A 20615-nucleotide genomic window follows, 5' to 3' on the forward strand; every position below is an offset into this window, starting at 1 on the left:
TGTGTGTGTAGCTGGTAGGAGACATCAGGCAAGCAAGAGCTATGAAAAGTTCAAAGACATCATTATGCACAATACACTTCTTATTTCTCAACAGCACCAACAAATTCTGCACTGGGGTTCTTCATGAATTGCACTTGACCCCCAAGTGGACTGTTCACAGCATCTTGAGAAAGGCCTGAAGAGTGGGGCCCCTGGTGAGCCCAGGAAAGCAGCAGTTGGGCACAGCTCAGGTCAGTACTGCTCCATGAACAACTCTGGTTTCTTCAGGAGCAAGAAATGTGACAAAACTGCTATTCCTGGAAGCAGACAATGCTCATCTGGGTAAGAGCTCTCTTCATGCACTTCAGTAAAGTAATGTGATTCAGAATTTGTTTAATGGAGATTTCAGGAGGGATATTGGCAATACAAGGGCATGGAGTTATCCCCTTTTTTGAGCCCATTTTACCTCATTGCTGCCTCTTAAACTTCACTAGTTGTGAACCTGCTGCTGGCCACAAACCATACTTCTACTGGGCTTGGGCTCTGCCTGCAGCAGACTAAACAATTGTCCACCAGGCTTTAAAAACTGCTCACAACTGCTGCACTCCATCCTCCACCCAGAGATAACAATTCAGAGATTAACAGTTTTGTGGGTTCAAGAACCAAGAGGGGCTTGCATGGGAATCACTTTCCCTCTCCTAAAACCAATTCCAAATAACAAGGCAGGGAATAACACTCTCCTGACAAGGTGGAGTGTGAGAAAGCTGCAGCCACAGCCACCGAGCAGCTCAGCAGGGCTGTGGTCAGACACGAGACAGGCTCAGCTGCTGCCGTGCCAACCTGCAGCTGGTGCTGTGCCAGGTGCCACCCTCTGACCTCCTCTGTGCTGCTTCTGAGCTCACCAGATCCTGGGAGGGAGCTGAAAGTGATGATGCATCACTTCCCAGCAGAAGTCCTCAGGTGACTCCACTCTCTAAACCACAGTGCCACCGAGGCACGAGAGGAAGATCCCAGGCAGTGCTGAAAGCGTGGAGAGGCTCAGCCTCAGGAGTGGAAGCACAGAGTTAGGGATGGCTAACATTTCAGTGGAATGGAAAGCTTTAAACTCACAGCAAAAATGACATTATTTTCCCTCTAGAGCTCTTTCTCAGTCTCTTCATGGGTTGGCCCTACAGGCGTGTCCCAGTGCAGAACTGGAGAGTGAACTGCATGGCCCCAGTGGTGCTGGAGAACTCCTGGGTACACACAGCCTTTGGTCTGCTCTCCCCCTTCTTTATCCACCATGTGGGACTAACACAAGGCTGGCTCACCACCACCAGCCATTCACTGCTGATGAGTGTCTTTTAGGCAGTGTTCCTTGCTTTGGTCCCCTGGCAGGGCCCTCAGGACACTCCTGTCATCTTTAAAACCCATTTAGATTGCAGCCAAAAAGCTTGGGCACAAGGACGTTTCCCTGGGCACTCTGAACTGGTCTCTGTAAGGTGGGACTTCCCTGGGAGGGCATGGCTAGTGCAGGAAAACACATTTTTCCTATAGTGTGGAAAATGGCTGTGGCCATTTTTTCTTAGCAAGGCTTTTTTTCAAAGCCATTTATATCCCAGAAATTTAAGGGGGAAAAAAAAGGTGCACATTTCTTCTCCTTTGCAAAGTGTTTGCAGAGTGCCTCCCCAGCTTGTTCTGTACAGTCAGCTACTGTCTGCCTGTTTTGTTTTGGCTGCTCTAATTTACATAGTACTTCCTCTCCCTGTGTAGACATCAAGGTTACACTGGGGTCAAGCTGTATCTTTTGCAAATCAGGATGTAAACAAGTCTGGATAACTCACGTGATATGGCTCTGCCCACCCCTTTCTGTTTGGGTTTTTTTTTTTTAGATTTATATTAGCATCAGAAATTATCCTTTTGAAGATCCAATTTCATACTTTCCAGTATCCAGTAAATTGGCTACATAGCAGGGAAATGCCAAGTGCTCTGAAATAGCCAGAGCAAAGGACACTACAAGAAGCCCAACACACCAAAAACTCACCCAAAGAGCAATATCCTGTCAACCAGAATTTGCTCCTGTAATAAAAAGAGCTTGAATTTTATGTTCCAACAGAAACAGCTCCATAAAGCACCTTTGCACATCAAAATAAAAAATAAAAAAGCAAAACAGTTTGATTAGGGATGGAATAGGCTTAGAATAATTCAGGCTGGTGAATCCTTGCCAGCTCCACTCCTCCACACATTCCTGCCTGCATTCTGATCTCATTATGCGCCGGGCGAGAGCGTGCTGCACTGGAACAGTTCTCACCCATCTGCATCCTCTTCTTCCTTCTCCAACTGAAGGAGGATGTGTATTTATATCCCCTCTGAGACAGTGAGGATTCAGGGAGTGAAGATGGTGTGTGGTGCTGTGATCTGGGCAGGGCAGAGGCACGGGACAGTTGGTACAAATGATGTTCATGTGTATTTTCATGCCCATCCTGTTTTATAAAGCTGAGGCTTAGCTTCAGATGGTGACATGAGCTGCCCTAATGCCTCACTGTTCCCAAATTAAGGCCAAAGCTTATGGTCAAACACCAGTTTTTCCTCCCACAATATTGAGAGTAGCGGGATGTATCAAGCAAGGTCCCCTAAGGATTCAGTGTCCTGAATCCAGGTTGATTCAGTGTTCTCACAAATGACTCAGCTCATAGAAAGGACAGTGCAGAAGGTGCAGATGCTGGGGAAGTTTGTGACTGTTTTGAAAGCCTATCCTAGAATTCAGAGTAGTCTTGATGTATTGAATAAAGACCCTTAGATCAAATAAAGACATTCAACAAAGAGCAAGTGTGAAGTAGCAGGAAAATAAGGAGAAGTGAAAAGAACAAATGCAAAATAAGAAATAGCTGGTTAAATAAGAGTACTGCAAAATGAGTGCTGGGAGTCATGGAGGACCCCAGGTGGAATATGACTCAACACTCACACACTGCAACAAAAAGAGCAAAGCTCATCCAATGATGCATTAATACGACCGATCCATGTCAGACATCAAAAGCAATTATTCCCTTTCATTAAGCATTAGTGAAACTTCTCTTGTGGTAAGATTTGGAACATCATATTTTAACCAAAATGCAGACAAATTTTAGAGGAAAATATCTTCCTCTAGGACAAGGCTGAATTCCTCACTATTTGCTCAGTCTGGAAAAGAGGAGACCCGGGAGAGTATGATATGATCTTCCAACATAGTAAACAAGAATATGAGGCCAATAACACAGGAATTCATTTAATTCAGAGGGAGCAATATATGAGCTATATATTAGGAAAACTTTTCTAAGAATAGTTAAGAGCTGCAGAAGGATATCTGCAGGGTATCTTTGTGTGTGCTTAATTACCCCTGCCTCTCAGCATGGCTGATGATCCCGGGCTGGCTGCACTGTGCCTGGCTGATTGTCCAATGTCAAACCCGGCTGTTCTGAGCTCATTGTGTTCTCTCTGCTCCCTGCAAGGTTTTTGCAGCCTGCTCTGCATTCTGATGGCATCGAGCTCCCTGCAGGACTGCATCTCTCTGAGTCAGGGCTCCACTACAACAAGTGTGGCTGCTCTGAGATTTCCTGCCTCAGCTGCTCGTGCCAGAATGGCTCCGGCGAGCGCTGCTCAGCACAGGCTCCTGCCAAGGACACAAAGACACAAAGGGAAGCTGAGCAGCACATCAGCTCAGCCTGCAAGGAAAACCTGTGGGGCCTGCTTCCAAATCCAGGAGGGCAGCTCACCCTGCTTCAGGAAGTGCCAAGGTGTCAGCAGGCAGGTGCCCACCAGGATCTTCTCAGAGAAGTGTATGTCCCAAATCCCTCTCAGCACTGAGGCTCACTGGCAGCCCTTGTCTCAGAGACATCCAAGGTTATTACCAAAAAGAAGGGAGGACAGCAATTCTTCAGCTGTTTATGATGGCAAAAACATTTTTGCTTGTCTGTGGGCAGCATTCATCCCCTCTGTGTTCCTGCATTCAGGCTCTGCCCGTAACTCTACCCCCTTTAGCTGATCCAGCAACTTCCTGGGTCTGTTCTTCCCAAGTTCTCCCACAGCCAGCACAAGGCCACCTTGCTGGAATATCCAACTTACAGCATCCTTTTTGGAATAAAGCACCATGGGCAAGCTGAGGATCACACCCAAAATGAAAAGCTTCATAGCAAAGGTATCACCAGACCATCTGACTGAGAGCCTGTCAGTCATTCCCTTACAGGTTACTGCCATGGGCAAGTTTTCAGGTCTCTTTGGGATGTGACAGACCTTGAGAGAAGCCCAAAGGACCTCAGTAGTTCTGTAGAGGAATAAAAATAAACCCCTCTTTGTCTCAGAGCTGGAATGCGACCCAATGTGTACATATGGGAAAAAATAATTGGAATAGACAAAGCCATGGGCAATTGGGCAGATGATGTGCCTGAGAACTTTGAACATCTGTTGTGTGGTAAATATACAACCATCAGCTCTTTTTCATAATCTATGAACAAATTCAAATAAAAGAACAGAATGGTAGCTTGTATTTATATGAAGCCATCTACCATGGAAGTCCAGGAATCAACACACCACTGTAAAATGCCATCTTGACAGATCAGCTCATTTGAAGACCACTGCTAACACTCCACAGAGTGCATTTCCCCCAAAACAACCTGGAAAAGAATGGGGTTCATGGGATCAATTCTCCTCCTTCCATTTGTGACCTCCCCCATGTCTAACACACTACTTCTCCACCCCGTGGGCCCCCTCTCTGATGGATCTGTTTCTTGTGCTGATCACATTCAACCTCAGATGTGCAAGTGTTGCCAGGTCACACCATCCACTGGAGCTTTGAACAAGTGAAGTCAGGTTTTCTCTTCCTCATGCCTCTACTTTGCCTGGTGCCTATGAAGACAAGTGCTCAGCTGCTTTGTGTGTTGAAGATTGTTTTGTGGTTTCTTTGCACCCTCCACCAGCATCCTCTGTCATCCCCCTCCAGTACATAGAGGACTGGCTTACTGAAAGGACAACCTTTGTATTATCTGTATTTATAATGCCTAGGACAGCCCAGTCTCCTTCAAAACCAAGGTTTGTGGGTCCTGCAGTAATAAAAATAAATGAAGGCATCACTATTAATTCACCTTCTCTTTCTATACAGGAAATTGTGACAGGCAGGAAGAACCTGGGTTAGGCATGCATTTTGTGCCATCTCATTGAAAGGAACAGAGCAGCAGCAGATGTAACTGGACATGTTTAAAGCTAGAAAAGACCCAGAAAAACAGTTTCACCAAAACTCCAAACACACCCTGCTACAAAGACAGCAAATTACCATCGCTGAAACAACACTTTTATATTGTTAAAACAAGGTAAGCACACTTCATTAAATCCAGCTTAGTGGCATGCTGTCGACCACAGAGATATTTATTACCATTAAATTGCTGCTTTTCATGAATAGATTCTTGGCCAATGGCTAAAGCAAAGCACAGCAGAGATGAGGAGCCTGCAGAGAGCTCAGCTGATAAGAGAATGGGTTAAAGAGAAACTCCTCTTATTTGTGTGACAATCACCTTGTGAGAATATTTTCTGTCTGTGCTATTTTTGGTTTCCAGTGAGCTCTTCTTACAGGAATATGGAATTAGAATTTGAATACAGGCATAGTAAGAGCACTTTGCATGTGTGTCCATACACCCTCCTCCCCCCACACCTCCATCAGGGAGCTCCAATGCTGAGCAAGGTCAAATTATATCAATAAGGCATTGCAGGAAAATCTTTTACATTCCCAGATTGGCTGGAGAAATTAAACCTCATCTCCTGGGATTTTAAAATCACAAATGCTGTTTATTTTAAGGATCACTTTAGCATTATATTTATGACTTACTAATCACCTTGGCTTGAAAATCTGTGTCAAATGAGGAATCTATTACATCTACAAGATTTGCACAGGATGGTCAGATTCCGTTGCCATGTGGTCTGAAGGAAAGAAAAAGCCTTCCTTTTCTGCACAGAGAATTTGAAATTATAGACATGTCCCTGCAATTATGGACTGAGTTACTTAACCTTTCTGACACTGGTGTTCTCCCACAGGTCTCTTTTGGGCAGGAGCAACTCCTGGTGCATGCTTGTTCTGGGGAGAGATTTACTGGAGTGACTAAAGGAATTGGTGACTTTTGGGGCAGCACACACTTTCCAGGTGTGGTTTTAGTTGTGCTTGCATGTTTGGCCCCAGCTTTCATAACACCCAGGAGAACTACAGCACAGCAGAGGGGCAGCCCAGGATGGAGAGTGTGCAGCACCCCCAAACCAGACCTCCATGGGGGACCCCGGTGGTGCTGAGCTCTGAGCAGAAGGGACCAGAACAAAGGTGTGACAGTACAAGCAGGCCATGGGCAATTTGAGGCAGTGCAGCCCAGTTTTCTAACAGGACTGGTCACCAGTACCGTGCTGGTATCACACAGAATCCACGTGCAGCAGCTGACCTGGGCAGGATGGGAGCCTGTAATTCATTCAACACTTTAAAAAGGCACTTCACTGACTCAGTTTTGTCTTCCAATGATGTAAGTTTTAAAAATTAACCTCCCAGGGGAACTAGAGGATACACTTGAAAGTCTGTTCATGTAAACAACTAAAAAGGTTTGTTTGTTCTATTCCTGCTGGAAGTGATACTACTGCTGAAAAATGTAATGTGCTTCTTCATCTTCATGGTATTGAAAATACAAGGTATTGATTGTACTTTCAGCAGAAGAAAACCCACCACAATCAAATAAAACCTCGAAATTTGAGAAAGAACTGGGCTGTGAGCTTTGTTGCCTGAAAAGTCACTAAAGCATTGTGTTCCTCCAGTTCACATCCATAAAAGACGAGGTAGAACATTGCTGGTACAGGACCATAAACCAAATACTGATGAACAAAGACTTTATATTTACTGACTTTTCTAATGGAGTTTTAAAATGTGTCCTTAATTTGTCAATGAACATTCACACAATAACATAAACATTAAATGCACTGTGTTGATTAAGCATAATTGTAAAATTATTGCTTTAGGTTTTCATATGTCTTTCCAGATGTTTAGGAATTAATCCTGGTGTCAGTCAGTGAGGGTTATGAATGCTGGCAGAGCACAATAAACAGAAGCAGGAGGAGTAAACACCTTCCCTAAGCTTTTTGCAGCCTGCATCTTCACTCTGTAGAGCAGGGGAGTCCTCACAGTCAGACCACTCAGAACAGGGATCTGGCTGATTTAGCTGGATTAGCCTGAAACTCTTTTCAGCTGTGGGTTTCCACAGACATCAGGGTAAGGAAGGGAGGGCTGATGCCAGGTGTTGTCCCACCATGGAGAACCTGGTCATTGTCCTGGCTCCTCAAGCTCAGACATCACCAAATAAGGATGAAAGAAAGGCAGGACTAGAATTCATGACTCTCAGTTCCCACCATTATTTGCACTTTACAATAATTCCTTAAATAGCATAAGCTTAAAAATTAATGTAACTTAATGAGAAATATTAAATATCACACATGAAAGAAATGGCAGATATAGGGAACCAATCTACTTTGTTGTGATTCTCTCTGATGTCACCTGATCCACCTATAATTTCATCATCACTTTCCTTCCAGTGTCTTAACCCTGACTTTATCTAATTCCTAGCAGATACCAATGGGAAAGCTGTTGTTGCCTAATTGAAATCAAAGGACACAAGCATTATGCCAAACAATTATCAAATAACACATTCAGACAGTTCAACAAAATGTACCTGAGTTTTTGAGGGCTACAATAATAGCAGTTCTTACCACCTAAGAGCTCTCAATTGCATTTGATGGCTCAGAGGTGTAGGAACTTTTGGATCATGGGGTGTTCTCAAGGCAGTGAGGTTCAGCATTGCAAGAGAACCCATACAAACCCAAACCCCCAAAGCCCAGCCTCCCAAAACCAGGGAGCAGCCAGTAAAAACAGCCCATGAAGCTTCCTGTCCCAGTGGCCGACATAACTTATCAGCTGGCAAATTTGGGTAGCCAAGAAACATTTAGCAATAGGCAATGTCAGCAGAGAAATCTTAGTGGGGAGGACAGGAGAGCCTCTACCCCAGAAACACAGAAATTGAGCAGAATGACAAATGTCAAACTTTCACCCACTTGGGTGTTCCTGGGAGAAGTGGAACCCGCTGCATTGAAGTGAATTTTAAAATCACCAAATCTCTGTAGGGAAGAAGTTCAGTGCAATAACTGCACTTGGTTCTCTGGGCTGGCTTTACCCAAGGACTCTCAGGCCATCCTATGGTGCCTGTTTTACTCCACTCTAAAAGCAGATCACAAGAGCTCATAAAAGAGAGGGTGCTGTGGAAAGAGAGTGCCACAGAGCGAGGCAGGTTAGTGAACTTCATGCTCATGTGTCACTGTACTGTGCTGGAATTCCCCCCAAGGGTTCCAGGAAAAAGTACAAGAAAGTCCCAGTGACACTTCACCCAGCAGTAAGTAGCTTCTACTAGACCTAATTTAGGTATTTTTAAAGGCTCTGATTTGTCTCATTATTTTACTTGCTCTATTACACTGAGGTCAACCTAATTTCTTTAGGACCTAAATAAATAAATGGATCTCAAAACATCTTTCCAGTATCCTTTCACAGATACCCTTCTCAAAGGAGAGGCAATAAATAAATAAATAAACAAATAAATAAAGTGATTGCAAAAAGAAATCTTCAGAATGGTGTAAAGCAATTGCCAAAGTTTTGGCATCTTTCTCCTCAGAATTAACAAGGTTCTTGCTTTAAGTTACAACTAGTCATAAAAAAGACATTTTGGAGAAAAGTCACATTACTGGAGGTTTCTGCAAGAAGCTGCTAAGAATAAAACTGTATTCATTTCCATCAAAGGACATGAGGCTCTCGGGGGCAAAGGAATAATATTTGCTTTGTATAGCACAGATCAGCTTTTGTGAAAACATTGGCTGAAATGATAAAACTGATGCAGATCAACACAACATATTTTTTTACTCCCATTTCTCAAGAGGTAGCAGCACCTCCTCCCACCATAGGCAGCGGGAGTTGTAGATGTGAAGTGCATCAAAAATGATCTCCTCTCAAAAATTAATGATAGCTAGTAACAAACAAAACCCAAAGATCATGAATTGAATCTCGAGATCCAGTCATTTCCAAACAGCACAAGTTAACCCTCGCACAGATATGTAGATACAAAAAAAGGTTTCCTTTCTCTGGTCTGCAGGCTGAGTACAAAACTTCTCCCCTCTGTATGAGATTAGGGGAGCTCTGTGGTTACCCTAATTTGTACCCTCTACAAATAATCTCCAGAGGCTAAAAGGGAGTGAAATGGATGAAAAAAGGGCATCCCTGCTTTTCCCACAGGCATAACCCTTTTCCTGTATTTTCTGATTTTCCTGGCAGGAGAGAAAATGCTGATAAGAGTAGCAAAATTAGTTCTGTGACCACATCTCCCATGCAGATTAGGAGACCCTCCCTGGACCAACACCACCTGCTTGAGCCATAAATGTACCTCAGAGATTAGACACAGAGTGGCCTCATTAGGAGAGCAAAATCTACTTCAGATCTCACAGGAAAGGGGAGGCACAGGAGTCAGTTTTGAAAATCAGCTCTCTTTATCCCAGTCCTGCCGTGCCTGCACATCCAAAAGCCGTATCAAGCCCAGAAGGCCTTTTGTCTTCTCCAGAGCCAATCTCTAAGGCCACGGATTCTGCTGGTTTTGCTTTAGCTTGGATATGTAGTGTCAACACAACAGCAGCTCAGGCTGCACACAGATTGGTGCAGAAAGTAGGTCAACATGAGACAAGCTGTTCTCAGAGTAGCATTTCTCTCTCCTCTCCCTTCCCTCTTTGTAAATGAAGAGTGCTAAACTAGTTGCTTTGAAAAGCACATAGGCGTTCACCCTGTCAAACGGGAGTAGAGGCATTTTGCTGAATGTGTCACCCTTCCAGACGATTATTTATTATGCAATTAAGAACAATGTGCCATGTTTGCAATAGGCTTCATAGGAGATGCCACTTGCTAGTACCAAAATTCAAATTAATTACTAAAAAGCCAATTTGGGTATCAGAAAACAAGGGGAGTATGTAAGCAAGACTAAAATAGTTCTAAATATTAAATGAATATTCATTAAAAATGCAAATTTTACACCATTCATGTTATGTGTCGCAGGAAATGAGTTTCACAGCTGTATGTCAAAGGAACAGTCAGGACTTGTGTTTTAACTCAGAAACTGTATTCAGTGAAAAGGTCTCAGACGTTCATCAAACATAAACCCTGTAACAATCCCATGGAATGTCTGTGAGCCTGCCCCAGGTGCAGCACTGCTCAGGACATGGAGCTGCAATGTGCAGAGACACATCCCCATTTCTCAGATCTGATTTACCCTTTACAAATCCCTACACAATTATGCTCAGGTGATAAATACAAAGCGGGAAGGAGGAGTGCCCATGGATGGATTAGTCACTAAACAGTCAAAATGAGCAAACTAATCCAATGGATGATTTATCTCCTGTTCACACTCTGAATTATATTGGGAACATTTAGAGAGTAGATTGGTGACTCCTTAAATTTCTCCAGGTAGTTCAGCTATCTCCTGTATTTGTCCTAAGACTCTCATCCTTAGAAAACAGACCAAATCCCTGTAGATTTATGCATGTCAATACCAGGCATTATCTTGAAAGTGCACTCTCTCAAATCATATCTATGAGAAAGTGCCAAGGGCAAGACTTGTACTACCAAAAATCTGTCTAACTTTCCCAGTTCAAGCAATATCATTAATTTGAAAAGGAGTATTCATGAGCTAAGAAAGCCAGATTTGGAACTGGATCTCATTCAAGTTCTCTGGAAATCAATGGAGACTCTCTCAATGATTGTAAAATGAGGGTTGGCTTGTGCCCATGTTTAGTATTGGATATGCATTTTCCATTATACATATTTTTCCTATATATATAATGCAAATATTTCTCTTAATTTTTTTTCCTCCACTTGGAGTAATACTTGTGAATGAGCATTAAATCCATTTTGGTTTTATCCTACCCTTTTAGTCTCTGCACAAGTACTTTGGCAAATTTTCCCCTGAACTGCTACCCAGTGCTCAAGGGAAAAGCAGCCATACTTTGTTCCACATTTGGACACAAGCTCCATGTCAGGAAAAGCTTCAGGAGAGCAAAGCCTTTTATTCATTTTTTCTAAACCATCACAGCTACTGGACTCCTCATTCCTGTTAGGGCCAATGACAAATCCTCCACTGTCAGTCCAGGTCAGTGGAGCCAGACATGGATGCAGAAGATGTGGGAATAGCAGAGGAAGTACTTCTTCATTTAAGACTTCTGGTGCAAAGACCTGTACGGAAAAGGGTAAGTAAATATAATTTTATCTTCAGGGTAGCAATTTATTTATTTGCAGTGCCATTGTGCTTGTAGGGTTCAATCACAGACTAGGAGCAGTAATGGTCCAGTAATGCCAGGTCTTGTACAAATAGATCAAAAAGTGAAAGGCAGCCCTAAAGAACAGCCATTTCTCTTATATATTTAGTTTACACACGCAAGCAGAAGGAAACACATAATAATTTATCATCATGCTATCTGTACAGACAAGAGTTCAAGCAAACAAGGAGAGAGTTGACTAATGCAGCAATAAGATTTCCAAAGAAATTTCAGAGCAGCAATTAAAAAGAGGGGTTTTTAGAACAATGGGCAACATGCTTTAGCCAGATGTAGTTTCTAAGTGTCTCATTTAATTGCTGTTACATTAATGAAATTACTGCCTTGAAGTTCCAGCCAAGATCAAGCCCAACTTCTGGTAAATAGGCACGGTGCCTTACCTGCATCACCAAGTAGGACACAGGCTCCACCCTGGCACTGAGGGGCTGGAGCAGGTCCAGAAAAGGCCAGGAGAGCTGGGAAAGGGTCTGGAACACCATGAGTGGCTGAGGGAGCTGGGAAAGGGGCTCAGCCTGGAGAAAAGGAGGCTCAGGGGAATCTTCTCCCACCCCCCAACTTCCTGACAGGAGGATGGAGCCAGGTGGGAGCCGGGCTCTACTCCCAGGGAACAGAGGACAGGAGGAGAGGAAATGGCCTCAAGTTGAACAGGGGAGGATTATACTGGATATTGGAGAAAATTTCTTCCCCAAAAGAGTTGTGAAGCAGTGGACCAGGCTGCCCAGGGAAGTGGCTGAGTCACCATCTCTGAGGTATTTAAGAGATGTGGATGTGGCACTGGGGGACATGGTTTAGTGGTGGGCTTGGCAGTGCTGGGTTACAGGTGGGACTTGATGATCTTAAAGGTCATTTTCAAACTAAACAATTCTATGAGTCTATCAAATGGTTACATGACAGGTACAAAATTATTCCTTCACTTCAGCAGTGACTCCTTCCTGAATAATTCCCCCATCTGATGAGATTCAGGCAACTCCTGCAGGAAAGAAACAAAGAAAGGGTTGAACAAAGTAAGCTGGCTGTACTTAGGTCCCTGGAGCTCAGAAATGTTGGAAATTTGAGAATCAGTAATATTCTTTGCTTTACTGCAGTCAGTGTCAATTGAACTTTACAGTCAACTTACACATATTTTTTCTTTGCTCTCTCTCCGCCTTATTTTTGGCAATTGTGTTTGTGTCTTCTATGATTTGTTTAATACCCGAGGAGGGGAAAGACAGGAAGAGAGATACTCGATCTGATGTGGGAACACATTCTCCTTTGTATCAAAGAGCCATCTGCTAATTTACAAAATACAAACAAAGTTACTGGATGTGCAAGAACCCCCGTTGGGAAGCCAGGCACAAACAGTGCCTGTACCACGTCAAGGAGTGCTGTGTTTATTCTGGAATGCACAGCACTCTGAGTTGTTTTTTTTTATCTTGGGGTATTTTCCCTCCTTCTCCTCATTTTATTGATCTACATTCAGCATACTGAATAAACTCTAGCAAAATAGTAAATACAGAATATTTACAGGATGTTCTTCCTACTGTAAAAAAGACTTTTCTAGACAGAAACAGAAATCATATGGAGCAGCAAGTATTCCACAGGCTGGTGCAGGAAAAGCTGACAGCCCTGCCTCCTCCCACCTGAGTGTTTTGAAGCCCCAATCTCCGTGGACTCTGTTTGCTGAGCAGTTGCATGGCACAAGAGCCAAGTTTGTCCCACAGCTCTTTTCATCCTCTCTCCCCGCCTCCTCTGTGCACCATGCAGGGCAAAGCACAATGCAACATTCAGGAAATATCTCAACCTCGTCCTTTTTCAGTCATTCTGCAAGTAAGACATAGAGGGTAAAAAAAAAGACAAAAAGAGAAGCCAGAGATGCCTCCCATGCTCCTAATCTGCAGCGAGCAGAGAGAGGTGCAGCCGTTCCTGTGGTCAGCCAGCTCACTGTGGTCTCACCGCAGACTGGGAGAACAAATGTCACCCTCCAGAAGAGGGACAAAAGAGATCATCCAAAGGGAATTTATATAAAGTGATTAAGTTAGCAGTAGTGTAGGCTTAGTGTTCAGACCTTCTTCTTAATTCCAGCTGGTACTGAGGTTTTAAAACAGCCAGAAATATTTAGGTACCTGCAGACTGACCTGCAAACCAGTTTCCTAAAAACTGAAAGTCTGTGTGGGAAAGATAAGGCTGTGGACAAAACACAAGCAACACAATACTCAGCAAGCAGGCTACTGAATGACCCATTTCTTATAAGCTGGACTAAAATACACTTTAAAATTGAATTTTTTGGAGTCTATGTTTTCATACAAATTTAGCATCTTTCCACAGTGACAGGCCTGAAAGGCAGAGCAAAGACAGCAGGAAGAATAAACGAAACACATTTTTCTCTTCCTCCTGCCTCAGCTCAGGTGAGGAGAGAAAAAAGAAATTCAAAGAAGTTAGAATGCCCAAGGGAGTGTGTGTAGTCAGTGGAGTGTGGCACACAGGGCCAGCACAGCACAGCTGTCAGACACCACCCCACATCAAAGCAGCTTCCCCATTCCTGAACCCAAACCCACTCCCCGAGGGACAGGAGGGGTTCCTGAGCCTGACAGAAGTGGGAGGAGGATGCAAGGTGCCAGCTGCCTGTCCCCGTGGGGTGGTGTGGAGGTGCTCTGTACCTCCATGCCCACCCAAAACTCAGGCTCTCCATGCAGCTGTTGATAAGGGTCACTTACACAGGGACATGTCCCTATCAGGAGGCAGCCTGAGGTCACCAGCCTCACTGTCCAGAGCCTACATGGACAGTCCTTGTCCATAACAACCTCCTGGTATCAACTTCAGGGCTATGAGATGGTGACACAAAGCCCTGGAAATCAGAGTATCAACTCCAATGTCATCGATCCTGTGGTTTTGAAATATAAATTTTAATTTAAACTTGCAGCTAAAGTCTGGTGTATTGCTGGACCAAGAAGCCAATCCAATGTGCTGTAAAACAACAAATGAACAGGAGACTGCCCAATGTCTCAGAAAGGTAGGTCTAAAATTAAGAAACCTTTTAAATATTGCACTAGTCCCCAATACCAGTAGTGAGTCCATCTATGTAGGTATGTGTGTACTTATATACACATCTCTGAACAACAGTTCAAAGAATGCAAGCTAGTGTAGCTTCCAAGGTTAAAAAGTTATTTTTAGATAAAGCTCCACCACCAACTTCATTTTCTGTTTTTCCAAGGGAACACTCCATTTTCAAGAAATGCTCCAGGAATGCCAGGGTGTCCAGTACTCTGCAGTAATTCCACTATTTCCAGGACAGTTACCACAAGCTTGATGTAAAGCTCATCTGATATAGAGTCCTTGCAGGTGCCATTATTGAAAGAGTGAGCTTGGAATTGGAGAACACTGGAGAACACTCCTACAGACCTGAATGGGAAAGTATTAATTAACTTTAATCAACATCGCTTCTTGACTTTTCTTCATCATTCCTGCAAATAGATTGTGTCATTCATCACTCAGAAGCAGTCAATATTTTCTATTTTATATTACAATGCAGAACCAAATCATTCAGATATCCAGACTATCCTGTAACTTCTTTCTCCTTGTGAAGGGACTACACAGAATATTTGAGGCTGGAGCTGTTTTAAATAGTTTCCATTGCTCTGTGTACACAGTCTATGGTTTTTCCTTCTTATCCTCCAGCACTTTTCCATTGCAGCCTTCAAACATCACACGGTGCCTTATGCACCTATCAGTGTGGGTAAATTTTAGTTTCACTCATGTTGGCATAATCCCTCTAAAGCCAGGAGGATTGCCTGGGTTTATCTGAGATCAGAAGACAGCCTCAAGTTGGGCTGAGCTACATAAGTGTTTGGAAGGAGCAATTATGTTCTGCAGGGAAAGACAAGGGTTGCAGAATTTAGACTGACATGGGAGTTAATATTCCCTGCACAAGGACATGCTAACTACTGTTGCTATTTGGCCTTGGGAGATATTTTTGCTGAGAATGTAATTTTTTTTTTTTTTTTGCATTGGAGAATGCCAAATTGCTGATCATTTAGAGTTTTCAATAAATAAAGTCAACAGTGCATCTGATATCATTAACAGTAAAGAGAATGTTCTTTATGGATAGTAGCAATGTATTACAGCAGAATATCCCGATGCTTCCAGTGATGATAGATTAAATAGATTAGAAGAGAGGAAAGAAATAAAATTCAACTCAAGCTTTTAGTGCAGCAGCAGCAAACTAAAATTCTTATTCTCTTCTTGTCCCAAACGACTTGGCATTGCTTGGGTTCTCAAACAACTGTCATATTTCACACCAGAAATGGTGCATTCTTGTTTAAGTTTGTGTTTTAAATTCAGTTTTGTAAAGCATTGTGGGATTTTCCAGACTGAAAGGCATCATATATAAATTTAAAATATTATTATTATTTCAGCATTATTTATGGCTACCATCAGTTCCTAACTCTGTTACTGTCTCTTCTTTTTAATGTTCTTATCGCCTTGCTTTATACTTGCTAAATTGGTCAGAATTCAGCTCAAGCTATCTTTGAGTTATATGTTCACCTCAATGAGTGCCTGCCAAGAATGATGTTTATGACATATCTTGCATTGATTTTAGGATTTCTGAAAGTAATAAAGCAGTGAATGAGGTTCTTTTCTTATCACAAATTAAAATCTGTCATATTAATGGAGTAATATAATCCTGTCATCGCTTCCATTTGTTTCTTTCATCAGACTGAGAGGAAGGAGAGGTTAACTTCACATTCATTTGGGCTGTTTGTTTAGAAGACCTAGAGGAAGCTGCTGGGTTTATTTTTAAAATCTTCAGGAATAATCATTCCAAGCCTGATTCTCCTACTCCTTTGTGTAAAACAACCTCACTCTATTACCCACACTGCTGGCACCCATGAGGCTCCTCGGGGCTGGGCACTGCTCTTTGCAGCACAAGGACCTGAGCCAGCTCTTCATCACCCACAGGGACAATGCAAGATGGGCATGGGAAGAGCCTGTGCCCACTGCCTTCTGTGGCAGGGTGGGACACACTCCACATCCTCCTGGACACAGCATCTGGAGTGTGGTCAGGTCGTGCACATCCCATAACACTCTCCACGGCTGAGCTTGGTGGGGTTGGAATTACAGCTGAGCACTGGTTAATGTCTGCAAAGCGCAGAGTATTTCCCTCATTCCTGGGAGGGTAACACTGGCACACCACCACAGTTCTGCCTACAGCTACTATTTACTCCATATTTACTCTTTTAGAAGCTGTCCAAAGCATAAACCTTCACATGAGCTGTTGTCATATCAGCTTTCACAAGCTTCATGCAAACAATAATGAACAATTCAGGGGAAAAGTCTTGGAATAGGATTTGTGAGTTTTTATGAGAAACTATGTAGCAGAATCACTGAATTAACTATTAACCTCACCAGCAGCCATTGCCACACTACAGCTGCCTGCAATTTTTATTTTCTTGGGTTTAACTTCATAGCTCTACTTTCCTTTTTCTTCTTGCTTCCTCTTGGCTGACATATTATATAGCTGCTAAAATGATCCTCTAGCCAGGAATGCTGGATGAGCAGCTGCCTGTGGATTGGTGCCAGCACTGCACTGGAAACTGGAAAGGAGCACAGGCTGGCTTTGCCCCTGTGTCTCCTTCCAGACAGATAAAAACCCTGGAGATGCTGATCTGGGAGCCCAAGCTTTGCCTCCATCAACCCTGGGGACACCTCAGCATTTTCAGGGGCTGAGGATGCCAAACTGAGCTTCCTATTTCTCTGGCTGGGTTTGGAGAACGCCAGGCTGAGATCTGTGAGGCATCAGTTATAATCCTGACTGCATCTCTCAAAATAAATGTTTTGTGCATTTTTGTAGCAGATCATCCAATAATAGCACATAGCTCCAGCAACTAATGGAGCACAAGTCTGCTTGCAATGTGTCAGATAATAATTGTGCTGTAACACCACAGTGCATACATGAATAAATACAATTCCAAATTCAATGAGATATTTTCCTTCTGCTGCTCCTCCTGCCGCAAATGAATACACCAGCAATTAATTACCATGCTCAGCAACTCCCTGCAGCAATTGTGCAATAGAATCATTTTCAGTCCCTTGTCTCGTAACCTTTGAGATAAGTTTCATGGGTCTGGAATGGCAAGCATAAAAATATATGGGTTTGTTCATTTAGTGTTTGTAAATGTTACAGCTCTCAGATACCAGCCATAACTTTCTCCAAGTCCTACTCCACTGGTTGTAAATCCTGTAGTACATTTGAATATTGGGATCATTTGAGCTCACAACTGAAAGTAAGGAATCTTCCTCAATCAGTAACATTTGCATGTTACTTTTTATGGTAAAACTTATATATTCCTAATATCTGAGAAATTTATATTGGTTCTAATCTGAGAAATTTATATTGGTTCTAACTAGCTGTCAACCATTTAATTGGTTAAGACTACAGCAGTGTATTCCAGCCTCATAAAGTCACTGCAAGTGCTGCCACTGATTTCAGTGTAGCCAGGAAAGTCACTATTGTCTATCACTGAAAAAAAATTAAGAATTTAAACTAATATCCTGTCATCACACCTCTGCTCTTCTAAGCATTTATTTTCAGGATGCACAACTGAAAGTTGCTGAGTTCTTCAGACATTGTGAAAGGACTTCCACATTGAGAAAACCACACATCTATTTCCTGATCCTATTTTGCAAGCGTTTAAAGTCCAGTGAGGTCACGTGCCCGGAGCTGACAGCACAGCACAGGATGAACACTGAGCAGACACTCTCTAGGTGATGAAATGCAATGCAATCCTGCAAGTGTCTTGATGACAGTATTATCTATGTTGCACAGATGGTTCAGAAAAAGCCAACTTTCTCTGGTTCTCCTGGGCAAATGCGAGTCCAAGAGGGGAAAGCATAAGAATTGGGAAAAATATGTAGGGGGAGCAATTTTTGGAGAAATCCAAGCTTTCTGAATCTCAAATTAGTCCACAGATCCCTGGGGAAATGACTTTCCAGGCTGAATGAGCAGCAAGAGCAGAACTGACAAAGCTGAAAAATAAACCTCCTGAATGTTGCAGAGCAGGCTTCAGCCAGGAATTGTACCACACATGCAACATACCAAGAAAAATTAATAAGAAAAAAAGAAACCTGAGCTTTCCAACTGGAAACACAGCATGGCCCTGTGCTTAGAGAAATGGACTGGGACTCAATTCTGTTTCTGCTACTATTGGGCTGTACAAGCAGAGCTGTCATCCTTCAAGACAGCAACTCTCTCCTACATATGTAGTGCCCCGGCTTTGCAAACAAACTATTAAAAAATAATTCAAAAGTCCTAAGGTGCCCCTTAAGCCAAGACATCAAGAAGAGCACTACCAGGAGTTAAAACGAGTCATAAAGCATTTTTAAGACTCAAACACTAACAAAAAATAGAGTAAAATTATGAAATTATAATAATTTATGAAAAGAAAATTAGCAAATATGTTTCCTAAGTTCTGTATAGCTTTGCTCCTCACATCTCTGCTCAATGAATATTCATGCAGCACTGATTAATTTATTAAAGCTGAGCTCAAGACTATACAGGACACATACTGAACTCTGGTTTTCCTTCTCTAAGCAAGTCTTTTATTGGGTTATTTCAATCTGTTAGGTATCGAAAAAAATGAGAGAAAAAACGAATTTCCCTCCTACTGAAGATTCTTTGGTTAACAATTTCTAACATAAAGACTGACAGTGAATTTGGGTTAGATCCAGCCATATCCTTGAACTGCATGCACAGTGACTGGAGATACTTCTGGACCTGGGATTTGCTTCTGCTGGCTGAGGGATGGACACAGTCCCTCCACACCCCTGGGCAGATTTCCTGATCCACTGCGCAATGGCATCTCTAGCTGGCATCTCACAATTTCACAGTGGGATTTCTCCCATGGTCTTGATCTCTGTAGGTGCCTGCAGTGGCTGGTATCCCCCTTTGAGGCAGATGGGATTTATCAGTCTTGACTCCACATTTTGTAGGTTTAGCCATATTGGGGATATTCTGCTGAGAACAAGAGCCATCCCACCCACAGCAGTGACTTGGCAGAGCAGGGCTGACCAGCAGCACATGCTACTGAGTGACTTTACTGCTGGTGTCTGGAGAACACCCACCATGGAAGGTGCAGTCCTTTATCTCTGCAGTTATTCACTAATCTTCATTTATAACCTTTCCAGAGAGGCCTTATCACCCACTCTCAATGCACAGGGCTCCCCAGTGCAGCCACACCCCAGAGCAACTCTGATAAAATCCTGGTTATTGTTTATCTCCAGTCTTTCTCCAAACCACCAGACTGCAGCAGACTGGGACAATGCTGCCAATCCAAAATACAGAGAGGTTCAAAACATGTTTCCAGCTGTCATCTGTCTAATCAAATCATCTCTCCACTTTTAAAAACCTGGCATATAACTGCTGCTCTCCTCTTTGTACCTAAATCCTCAACCTCACATTCTTATTGTAGAGATTCAGTCAATGGAGTCAGGCAGATTAAAAAAAATAAAAGAAAAAAGAAAGCAGTTTTTTGCACATCACATCAAAAAGCAATCGTTCAATGCCACTTGGTTTGTGAAAGATTTCCTTCAATGTTAGTGCATTACTAACCACTTTTCCATGCTGCCTGAGCCTCTGGAAACAATTGAAACCTGAGAAAACACATGGGATATGTCCTCATTTTCTATTATATTTTCTTAATAGGATGGCAGGTGAGTCAGAGTTGAGACTTAATGTGTGCAGGAAGTCAGTGGATCCAACTTTACTCATCCACAAATAATAGTAAGGCAGAATATCAGGAAGGAAATAAATGTAGGGCTGATTACCAAGAGATCCCATACTTCTGTACATCTCCATGCAATCTTTATTCCTTCATTTCAGTCTCCTCGTCCATATAGATGGTAACAGATCACAGAAACATTGTAAGGATTAATTATTTAATGTCCTTACTTTGCCTTTGAAAATGTAAAGCTCTCCATGCCCACCAGTTGAGGAGGGTGTCCAAAGGGATTTACGGAAGTACTTAAGCAGGATAAATGCCTATGTCCCACTGTCTCTCAAAGACTTCCCATAAACCTGACACTATAAATGGAGTAGCAGTAAAGGAAAATGCTGCCCCTCCTTCTCTGTAGTGGCCAGGAGCTGGAACAGCTATGTTCCAATGACTACAGCTGAGTCACGGGCAGCCCCTTTGACCTGGCTGACACACTGATCTGAACTTGGGTACCCATCTGGTTCAATGTCTTCCAGGCCTCAAACCAAGCCCTAAAATCAA

General features: G+C 42.9%; 1 long non-coding RNA gene across 1 annotated transcript; it reads left to right on the forward strand.

Moving 5' to 3' along the window:
• Positions 1–11190: 11190 nt before the first annotated feature.
• On the forward strand, positions 11191–15245 carry LOC136561405 (uncharacterized). Its single transcript, XR_010784337.1, has 3 exons — positions 11191–11280; positions 14267–14356; positions 14558–15245. It is a non-coding gene; the product is annotated as an uncharacterized lncRNA (long non-coding RNA).
• Positions 15246–20615: the final 5370 nt, after the last annotated feature.

Source organism: Molothrus aeneus, chromosome 11 (assembly GCF_037042795.1).
Source record: "Molothrus aeneus isolate 106 chromosome 11, BPBGC_Maene_1.0, whole genome shotgun sequence".
Lineage (NCBI taxonomy): Eukaryota > Metazoa > Chordata > Aves > Passeriformes > Icteridae > Molothrus > Molothrus aeneus.